Source organism: Lichenostomus cassidix, chromosome 13 (assembly GCF_008360975.1).
Source record: "Lichenostomus cassidix isolate B80296 chromosome 13, HeHo_3.0, whole genome shotgun sequence".
NCBI lineage: Eukaryota > Metazoa > Chordata > Aves > Passeriformes > Meliphagidae > Lichenostomus > Lichenostomus cassidix.
The window spans coordinates 17616972-17628295 of NC_139494.1; positions in this window are offsets into that span (position 1 = coordinate 17616972).

Below are 11324 nucleotides of genomic sequence, written 5' to 3' on the forward strand. Positions count from 1 at the left end.
CACCTGGAAGAGCCAGAAAACGTAACCCAGGCAGAGCTCATCCCAGGGCTCCATGTGCCCAACCCGTGCCCAGGGAGCTGAGGAAATCCCTTTCTACATGAAGTTTTCACAGTACCTACTCTTGTTTTCATTGCCTCGTGTTTAAAAGATGGCACAGCTTCCATGGGAGGGAAAGAGAAACCAAAGTGTTTGAAATACACACAATACTCCAAACCCCGTAGCAGCTGCATTAAGGAACTCATTTAAAACCTTCTTGAGCACAGAACATTTACAAGGGCTGTTTTAGTGCTGATACCTGTTCCCCATCACATAAAACACTCCACAGTGTGGTACTGGCAGGGTTGTTGTCCTCCCCCAGGTCATGGCAATCACCCTGGGCTGTCACCCCATCCTGCTTCAGCTCAGTGCTGGGTGCTGCTCAGGATGAGGATTTCCCTTTGGCTATTTTTGATCTGAAATTTTTGGGTAAAATGGACAAAAGCCAGTCAGGGAAGGAAATTATCAGGGCACGAGGATTTAGTCACTGTTTGAAGGAAAAAATCAATCGCAAGATGTACCCTAGAAAGTAATTTTAAATTGTAGGACTTACATGGACACAAGCCCTGTTTTGCTAAGCTTAAAATATGTTAATAAAGCCTCATATCAATGAATAAAACAATAAAGCCAAAGGCAGGGATCTGTGCCAGGCTCTGGAGCATCAGGAGGGTCTGTGCTGAGAGCCAAAGGGTGCTGTGGTGCCAGGGAATGAAACGTTGTCCATATCCCAGGGCCAAGTGGAGCGAAGAACAAGAGCACTCTGGAGTTGCTTTTAAAAAAAATCCGACTTAATAGAAGCTGTGCCAAGTAAGAAATCGGTGTGGATATTCCAAAATATCCATCACTCCTCAGTGAGCTCTAACGGGCCCCTGAACTGTAACCTCGGGTGTTTTCCACTGGAGCCACCAGGGGATCATCCCTGGAGCATCCCTGGGGCACTGGTGGGTGACATGGGGGGCACTGGGTGAGGGCAGAGTGTCCCCTCAGAGCGGTGTCACCTCTGGGTCTGCAGGCAGCAGGAGGGGCTTGGTGAGCCAGGCCACCCCCCAGCACAGCCACCCAGCACAGGGACAAAGTAGGTGGCAGCTCAGAGGAGCCATGAGAAGAAAAGCCCATCCTCGAGCAGACTCTGTGTTTGTTTTTGTTGTTGCTTTAACCAAAGTGGCCAGAGCTCGGTAATTAAAGGCTCAGTGGCTCTAATTGGAGTAGGTTTAAACTCGAGGTCAAAATCCCTTCTGGCACTTCCTCTGCCTAATAACCATCAGCAGAAATCAAACAAATCCAAGTGGCTCCAGCCCCTGCTCTGGGACCAGCAAAGGTCCTGGTGGCGATAAGGGACATCGGCTGGCTCTGCGTGGAAACAGCGCTGAGGGACAACGGGGACAGTGCCATGGCCACGGGGGGCTGCCGGGGGACGAGGGAGGCTGGGGAAGTCCTTGGCCATGGATGTTGGGCTGGAGCAGAGCAAGGGGCAGAGCAAGGCTGTGGCATCTCGTGTGTGAGCGAGCAGAGCTGGTGCAGCACGGGAGGGGAGCTCAGCGTCACCATTTCACCCAAATGCCCTTTCCTCTGGGCAGATGGAAGCACCGAGGCTGTGCTGGGGGTGGAGGAGGAGTTTTACAGCCCAGCCTTGGTTCCTGGGCGCCCGGCGGGTGTTGTGCCCCCCCAGGCCACCCACGGCTGCTGCTTCCTGCCCAAGGTCACTGCCCTCGCCAGGTCGCCACTTTAACTGCTTTGCTAATTATGCCTTAAGCTGGACCTTTAAAGTGATCTGGGAGGAGGAAAAAAAAAGAAAAAAGGAGAGCAAAGGGGTTGCAGATGTGCAATGGCCAGGCGTGGTGGGGCCAGGATGCAGCAGCAGTGAGAGGCTTTCCCTCCCTGCCCATCCTCTCCGTGATGCCTGCAGGACTTTTGCCTACAGATTGTGTCATTGCAACATTTTTGGGACCTTTGTTCCTGCTCCTCTCTGCCAGCCCTGCACACCATTGTAGCAGCTCCACCAAAGGGATCTGGGTGGGTTACTGTGCCCTGGGTTTCATTTGGAGGGTTTATTCCCGTGCCAAAGCAGCCTCTGTGCCATGGCTGGATGGAAGTCGTGGCTGCTCCGAGGTTGTCACAGCTAATGGGACAGAGACACAGCTCCTGGGCTGGCAGTGAGCTGGTGGCACCTGGCTGTCCCCAGACAGCCATCCTGCTGCAGGTGTCACAGGGTGCAGGGGCTGAGGCTGCCCTCCTGCTGCCTCTTTAGGGAGGCTGAGGGGCCAAAAGCAGCCTGGGGTGTGCAGGGAGCTCTTGGGCAGTGCTGCCATGGCACGTGGGACTCCTGCCACTGTCCCCACAGGGACAGCTGCTCAGCCTGGCAAGGCATTTCAGGTGGAAATGTCTCCTCAGGAATGGTTTCCTGTGCCATGGGATGCAGAACTCTGCGCTGGGGCTTCTGGATGAGCTCCCTGTGCTCAATTCCTGCACTGTGTGGATGTTTATCTCAGTGTCTTTTGGTGGTTTTAGTCTGTTTGGAGCAAAAGCTCCGAAATTCTTGGAGGAATTTTACAGCCCTCTCAATCTGCAGCTCAAAGGACGTCAAGTGACCCCAAACACTTGGGATTAAGCTGGGGCTGGGACGTGGGGACAGGTGTGAGGGGTGGCAGAGCCCCTTGCTCCTGGCACTGCTGTGCTTTGTGAGAGGCTTTGATCAGACCCGGATCTGTCACCCCACAGCTCCCAGCTGGAAACGCAGAGGAAGAAGCACTTTACAGGCCTGAACTTCCTGAAGCTGCTGGGAATGACTCATCCATACGTTGGCAGAGCCAGCTGCCAGCAGGAGAGAGCAGGCAGGGCTCTGCCGGGGGAGGAGGCAGGGAAAGAAGCTCTTCCTGCTGCTCCTGCCCTCGGCCATCTCCTCTTTGTCCAGTGGTTGCCCTCCACAGTGGGACAGGGCTCAGATCCCAGCAGGAGATTTGAGAAGAAAGAGCCAAGGGTTTCTTTCACCCCATCTCACCTAAAACAGGCTGTGGAAGCTCCCAAGTGCCAAGGGATGCAATTAAGGGAGCTGCTTTTTTCGGAGATGCAATGCTCCTATTAAGCAACTGCTCCGGTTATGTCTCTGCTAATTGAAGTAAATTGCTTTCTGCCATCAAATTGGGAAGTTCCCCTTCCGATCCTAATGTGAGTTCAGAACATGATTTCCACTCTTCAGTCTGCTTTTAGTGCTCTCCCTTTAATTAGTTCCCTGGATCCAGCTGATTCCTGCCAGCCTGCAGAGGTGGCATTTGGAGGACTCTGCTGCCTTTCAGAACCAAAGGGAACAGGAGGGATTTCTTTGCTGTGTGTTGCTTTTCCTCACCCCCAGCCTGTGTTGCTGGTGCATGGCTGAGGCAGAGCTTGGGTAATTTTGAGGCTGGCTCCATCCAGGCAGTGGTCAGTGCTCCCAGTGTGGGCTGCTGCATCCCCGTGGCCACAGGCTCAGCAGGAGGAGAAATATATTTAATCTGGTCCTGCAGTAAATTGCTATTCCAGATTAGAAATGAAGACCATGAAGTGGGCGTGAGTCACTCTGTTTGCTGTGGTCACAGTTTTTCCTCTCATTAATCTTCTGTCCTGTTCTCACTCCGTGTTCTGCATGGGAGGGAAGATGGAGAATGGCTAAGTCAGGGCTGTCTGTGGCTCCTTGGGCTCTGCGCAACTGCTGGGATTTCTTATTTTAATTCTTTCCATTCTGTGGAGTATCTCGGTGTTGTCCCAAGAGTTTTGCAACAGCTGTGTTGAAAACCAAGGCCTTGTTTGCAAGCAAGCCCAGATTACTTTAACTTTACCAGTGCAAAGCCACATTTTACATTATGTAGAATCCCAAACTGGTTTGGGTTGGAAGGACCTTAAAACTCATCCCATCCCACCCCTGCCATGGCAGGGACACCTCCCACTGTCCCAGGCTGCTCCAAGCCCTGTCCAGCCTGGCCTTGGACACTGCCAGGGATCCAGGGGCAGCGCAGCTTCTCTGGTACCCTGTGCCAGGGCATCACCACCCTCAGGGGGAAGGATTCCTTCCTAACACCTAGCCAAAATCTGCCCTCTTTTCTCTCAGCTTGAGGCCATTCCCCATTGTCCTGTCATTATTATTCTTTTGGTTAAGCTTAAATTGATTTCAAACTGGCATAAAACTTAAAGGAAAAAAAGCACAACTGAAATAACAAATGGTTCAAAGAAGGCTTTGGGAGGCAGGTGAGCTCTTGGTCCATGTTAGGAGCAAGAGGTGTGAATTGAGGAGTTTGGCTGGGTCCTGTTTACAGTCTGAAGTCGAATCCAGCCCTGGACAAGCCCACTGCAGGCATTGGTGCCTCTCAGGCTCATCCCAGGTTTTCACTTTCGCTTGTGGGATGAGCAGATTTGGGTCACTTGAATTCCTGTCTCTGTGGCCAAGAGTCGGGAGAGAGGAGCCAGTTGTGCTCTGGGCTGCAGCTCTGTGCTGTGATGACATGATCAAAACATTGAGGATCCTGCTTCTTGGGGAAATGCAGGAATCCAAAACATCTGGGCAGTTTGTTTGTGTGTGTGTGTGTTGCCTTCCTTCGTGCCTTTGTTCATCCCTTCCAATTACTGCTGCTAAGTATAAACTTAAAACAGAGACGAGGCTGAGCTTGTGGGGAACATATGGACAAATGGAAAATAAACAGCATGAGGAATTCCTGGCTAATGAGCTCTTGGATGATAAGATACTACCAAAAAAAAAAAAAAAAAAGCAAAAGAGGTCTGAGCTTTGCTTCTGTTGTAGCATGAAAAGAAAATTTCCCTAATGATGCCCAGCATGACTTTGATGTGGCACTGCAGCATCTCCTGTGTGCTCTGCTGGGGCTGCTGGGGACACGAGGGTCTGAGTGCACTCTGGATCCACCCTGGGGGCTCATTCCCCTGTGCTGGGCTCACACATGGGGCTGGGCTGTGACCATGGTCTGCAGCCACCAGCTCTGGGAGGGGATGCAGGCACTGCCTGTCCCATCTGTCCCCCCAGTCCCAGCCGGTGGCACTGTCCCTGTGCTGGTTTTCCATGACCAGCAGTGTGTGTTTCCCAGCTTGGCCTCTCTCCTCACACATGTGATTAATTGCTCCAGCTGAACAACAGGAACTACTGGCTCCTTCCTCCTCGAGTTCAAGGTTTGTGTCTCTCGTTCTTCCTGGCAGAAGAAGAGATGCTTCCTTGCTCTTGGGGCCAGAGTCACCATCAGCTTGGCAGCTGCTCCCTGGTTTGGTGGCTGTGGGGTGGATTTTGGTGGAAGGGTTTGGGATTAGCAATTGCACTCTCTGTAAATCAAGGTGGAACCATGGAGTCACTCATGTTGGAAACCTCTGAGATCATCGAGTCCAACCATTCTCCCAGCACTGCCAAGGCCACCACTGACCATGTTCTCAGGTGTCACATCCATGGTTTTTGAACACTTTAGGTGTTCCTCCCTGCTCAGCTTCAGCACCTGGATCTGACCCTTGGTGCTGCTGAAACTCCCTGATGTTCTCAGGGGGGAGAAAGGAAGGACTGAGACAGCAGGGATCAGGGTAGGGTGATAGAAAGGGAAAATCAGCACACAGAAAGGGAAAATCCACTGCAAATAAAAGTGAATAAAATGGAAAAGAAATAGAAATTCCTATACATGTAGAAAAGTAGATGGAATGCACAGAAAACATGAACAGAAATGTTTCCAAGGATGTGTGAGTGCCAAGGAGTTTCTGCCCTGGCAGGGCACAGTCAGGCTGTGCTGGCTCTGGTGGGGACAGGCTGTGGGTTTGGGTTGGGGAGGTTTGTATTTCAAACTGCTTCTGTGATCCCAAATAGCCACATTCAATAAATGCAGCACTGGAGTGTTTCCTTCCAGAGGGCAGGAATGCTGTTGGAAATGCCTCTATCTCCCTCCTCTCTCTGGCCAAAATTCTATTTAAGCATCAAACCACACGGACCCAAATGAGGTGGCAGATTTTGGTTCAACTCGAAAACAATTAGTTAAAAATCAAAGAAGCAAATGCATTGTTTGTTACTGGTTTGTGCCTTTTTTTTTTTTCCAGGGGAAATTGGGATTCTTTAATTGGCTCAGCTGGAGCAAAAACCCCAGATCAAACAGTGAGTGAGCTGGAACAACAAAGGAATGTCCTGGTATTTCTTTTTCCAAGTTTAGAAATGGAAGTCAGGGCAGCCTTGGGATTTGTGGAAATTCCTCTGTGCATTGTTGGGAGGTAGAGGAAGTGGTTTTGAGTGGAGCTCCTGGACTGTGCCTCGCAGAGCTGCTTTCCACTCTCCCAGCTCCAGTTGGCCTCACCAGCAGCTGCTCCTTGCAGCAAAATGATCCTTAAACAATCACCCTGAGCACTGGGGGCACCTGGGGGGCTCTGTGCCCCACCCCGGGCTCTGCCATGGCAGGCAGCCTAGGAAAATACATGGAAACATTTTTCCATTCCTGCTGGTATTTCTTTCTCGCAGCTGCTTGGCACAATTGGAGTCAGAAAAGGTTGTTTTCAGTGCACTATCAGCTTCTGGAGGAGCTGTTCCCGTTTCTATACAACGCTGTTCATGTGTAGGTTATAATTTTAAGTTTTGCTGCCTGTTTCCCACAGCCACCGGGGTCATTTGGTGACAAAAAAGCTTTCAAGCCACAGGCAGATCATCAGTGTATTGAGAGAAGAGTACTCCTGAGCTGTCCGTGTTCCTGTTACAGCAGAGAGGTTTTGTTGGTTTTTGGTAGTTTTTGAGTTTTCCTTGTTTTCTTGGCCAGCAAAGGCGTGCAGCTGGAGGGGAGAGCCTGTTGTGCAGCCGGGAGGGAGGACATGGATGGGATGTGCTGTCCTGCAGCCCGGGGTCCCTGGGGGGATGTCCTCCTGCCGGGCAGGAAGCGAGAGCTCCTTCGGCTCCTGCCAAGAAAAACCTCTCCAGAATGTCCTCTCAGTGCTGAGCCTGGATGAGCTTCACTCTGCTCTCCCTCACAGCTCTGGGGGCTTTTCAGTGAGGGCTGGGGATAGGAATGGGATGGGATAATGGGATGGGATGAGGATGGGATAATGGGATGGGATAATGGGAAGGGATAATGGGATGGGATGGGATGGGATGGGATGGGATTGATGGGATGGGATTGATGGGATGGGATGGGATGGGATGTGATGCAAAGGTCCATCTCACCACTGCTGCCCTCACTGCCCAGGGCTGTGTGGACACTCAGGATGGGGAGGGACAGCCCTGAGCCCCATCATGGGGACACAGTGGCTTTCCAGGGTCCTGCCATGGTGGTTTCAAAGGCAGGGATAGATCCTGGCTGTGCTGAGCCATCTGCCCGTGGAGATTCCCACATGGAGCAGCCCTGGCCAGTGCCCCACTCTCCTCCCCATATAAATACATATATTCCTCTTTTACATACATATTTTTTTTCCATCTGTGATTGATTTTTTTTTCCCTGATGTTTTAATGCAGTTTCTTTCTACAGTCGCTGAAGTGCTTTGGATGTTAATAGGAAACAGTATCACATTTTTTTGTGTTTTGGGTTATTTGTCTCGGCTTTTATTAGGCTTGTCATGCAAGTCATCAGGCAAAAATGTAAAAGAAGAAATTATATATATGTGTGTGTTTGTACCGGGGACCAAACCCAAGACCCATCAGTGCACGATGCAGGGAATTGTTCTTTGTTTTCCCGGGAAACTGTGTCCCGGTATGAGGAAGCCCTGGGGCGATGAGTGGTACCTATTGTTTTATTCATGGTCTCTGTCAGCGCTGCTTTCCCAGTCGCAGCCACATGGGCTGGAGGTTCTGTGGGGATGAGCAGATGCTGAGTGAGAGGAGATTTGGGACACCAGCACAGCCCACAGCAGGGTTTTTCCACTGGGTTTTATTTAAAGCTGGGATTTAGGGGCTGGTGGCTCCTGGCTGGCTGAGTGTCCTGCAGCACTGCCCAGGCTGGGTGCTGAGCTGCCTCTGCACCCAGAGGGACCCACTGAGGAGCTTGGCAGTGCAGATGGGAGTGAAAGAGACCTTCAGAAAGTTGTTCACTTTATGTCAATAATGATTGATTCCATCTGAACAGAAAATTCAGCTCCAGGCCAGCATCTCACAGAGGCACTGTCCTCTCTTTGGGTGCACCTTGGTGTCCACAAGGTGCTCTGCTCCTTCTGCAGTGCTTGCAGTGGTACAAAACAGCTGTAAAATCCTGCTTTGGTTCCAGTCTCTCTCTGTTTTTCAATTCAGAATCCTTTTTTTGGTGGTGTTTTCACCCTTGTTGGCAGCAGGGTCCCTGCCTGTCCCCCAGCCCAGGGCTGCTCCAGCAGGGAGATGTTATTGGTGCTGAAAGAGGCTGCTGAGACATGTCCTTTAGTCGGTGCAAACACCAAATTATAACACTCACTGTTGGCATTTCAGGGTTTTTAACTCCCTCATTCCTTCCAAAGGATGTAATTTTGGGGGTAGCCTTTTTGTTGTAGCATAATCATTACTATAATAATTTTATATCCAGTGCTTGTGGTGCAGCAGCCGAGGAGCCCAGAGGAGCAGGAGCAGTGCTGTCTGAGCTGACAGATGGGATTAGCTGTGCAGAGCAGAAATGGCACTGGAGGTGTCGCTGAGCACTTCCCACTCTGGAATTGCTGCAGGCTGAGGAAGCTCCTGCTCTGCTCTGTCCTTCCATTAAAGCTTCAGAAGCTACACAACCAGTTGGTGGCTGGTGGAGTTCCCTCAGGAAAAGGGCAGGGAAGGAGCTGTGACAGCAAAGGACGAGACTGAGTCTCCCCTGAGCTTTGGGCAGTGGTTGTCATGCTGAGGTGCTGGCAGGGTGCTGAGCTGTCCTCCCAAGGGCTGTGTGCTGGGATTTTGTGTCAAACACCATTTTAGAGCATAGAATCCCAGACTGGTTTGTGCTGAACAGACCTTAAAGGTTTTTTTATTTCACCCCTGCCATGGGCAGGGACACCTTCCACTGTCCCAGGTTGCTCCAAGCTCCATCCATCCTGCCCTTGGACACTGCCAGGGATCCAGGGGCAGCACAGCTTCTCTGGGCACCCTGTGCCAGGGCCTCACCACCCTCACAGGGAAGGATTTTTACTCATTATCCTACAACCCTGTTTGTGTTTCTATCTCTACATGAGAGGTTGGTACTGAGGGTCCCTAAATGCGCTCGTGTGTAGCCAGAGCTCTCCTTGCAGCTTGGATGAGCTGTTCAGGGCTGGCCCTGTTTGAGTGAGCCTGGGTGGCTTCTCTTGAAGCCATCTGAGATCCTGTTGTGTGAGGTTTTCACATAAAATCCCTCAAAGCTCGCTGTTGCTGGTTCCAGTCTGTGCATTCCAGTTTCAGCTGGGATGCATGGGCTGAGCATCCTTCCCTCGGGACACAGAGGCTGTTGGCACAGGCTGAGTCTCACAGAGGAGGGAGTGAAGCCCTTTCCTCCTGGGAGCACCTGGGTGCTTGAGTCCTGCCCTGCCGAGGGTGGGACTGTGCCTGAAGCAGCCTGAAGGGAAACCTGGGCTCTGGGAGATCACAGCAGCACAGAATGAGATTGGTTTGGGTTGGGAGGGACCTGAAAGCTCATGCAGTTCTACCCTCTGCAGGACAGGGGCACCTTCCACTGGATGATGGTGATGGTCTTGAGGGTGTGATGCAGTGCTTGGTGTCCTGCCTGGGGGAGCAGTACAGACATGCTGGGAGAGCTTTAAAATGCCAAGATGGAAAAAAATTAGATTTAAGAGAGAAAATCCTCACTTGCCGAAGGATAAAATGAAGGAAGATGGGGAGAAGTTGTTTGCTAATAAAAAAGAAAGAGCTTTTGTGAAGACCTCATGTCCAGAGCTCTTTAACTTTTCCTGGCATTTCCCATCCATTCCATTGTTAAGCCCTTCGCCGTCGGAAAACAGCGCCAGGCCAAGGCGCTCGATGATCTCATCCCCAAGGCTTCTGCACTCGCCTCTGTTTACCCACCCCACTGCATTTGCTCCTCAGATTTGGTTTCCTACTTTGAAGAAAAAAAATAAGGAGGAAAAAGGAGAGGGGAAAAAAAAAAATAATCTTTCATTTGTGCAGCGTCTCCCCCCCGAGGAAAATAGCACCTCGGTGGTTTTCAAGGAGAGGATGGACCACAGTGCATTCCCACAATTTATAAGAGGAGACAGGAAGGCCTCAGTGACTCATAAACACTAACAGATTCTGTGTATGAGCTTCTCTTTGTTGTTTGTTATCCTTAATTTCATGGTTTTCCTTCTTTTGAGCGTGTTTGTGTATTTTAGACGATGCCATCATTTTGTCAGGACACTTTGTGTGTGGTTCCCACACAGGAGCAATGTTGTCTGCCTGATGGCTGGGCTCACAAAAATAAGGCAGCAGCCAGTGGAAAGCCTTGAGGGCTCCGTTTGGTGCCACATCCTGACATGTGGATGCTGGGACAGCAGGGCTGGGCTGGAGGGACCTTTCCTGGCGTGTGTCAGTCGCTGCTCTGCACGGAACAGGTCAGGACATCCTGCACAGGAGCAGCTCTGAGGGTTGAGCTCCGAGCTCTGCAGCCCAGCCACCCTAAATCTGTCACTCATGGTCACTCATGTGGCTCTGGGAGGGTCAGGCCACCGTGGCAGTGAGCTGGGCAGTGAGCTGTGCCCCATCCTGGCTCTCAGTGCTGCACCCTGGGCTCCCAGCCACTCTGAAAGTTGGGTGCATCTCTGCTTGCCCCAGCAGCTTTTCCTGATGTAGTTCAGAACAATCACTTGTCAGAGGGCTGGGATGAGTTTCCTTGAGCAAGGAGGTCTGTGGTGCTTGATGTGCACCATGGCTTCACCCTGCCTGTTTTCTCCTCGCCTCCCCAGCCCAACCTCCCCTCTTCTGCTGCTGCAGGGCATGAGTTGGCACCACTGGTTGGCTCCATCCCTGCCTCAGAGCTGGTTAAACCCTGCTGGGATCCAACATGGTACAAGGCAATAAAAACCTCTGCAGACAAGGCAGTTCACTCATGAAAGGTATTTTTAATTAACCATGGAATGGTCTGGGTTGGAAGGACCTCCAAGATCATCCATTTCCCACCCTCCTGCCATGGACAGGACACCTTCCCCTAGACCAGGTCTCTCCAAGCCCTGTCCAACCTGGACTTTTGGTTGAGTTAAGCCATGAAACCATCAGCTGTTGGCATTGCTGATGGTCAGATCCCTGTGTGCCAGGAGCAGCCCTGGGCTGTGCCCAGGGATCTCCAAGCCCTCTTCCTGCTTCCCTCTGGATCTGGGGACAATACCAGCGCAGCTGTTTCAATATGCTCAGAAATTCAGAAACACAAGTAAGCACTAAACTTTCCCAAGGT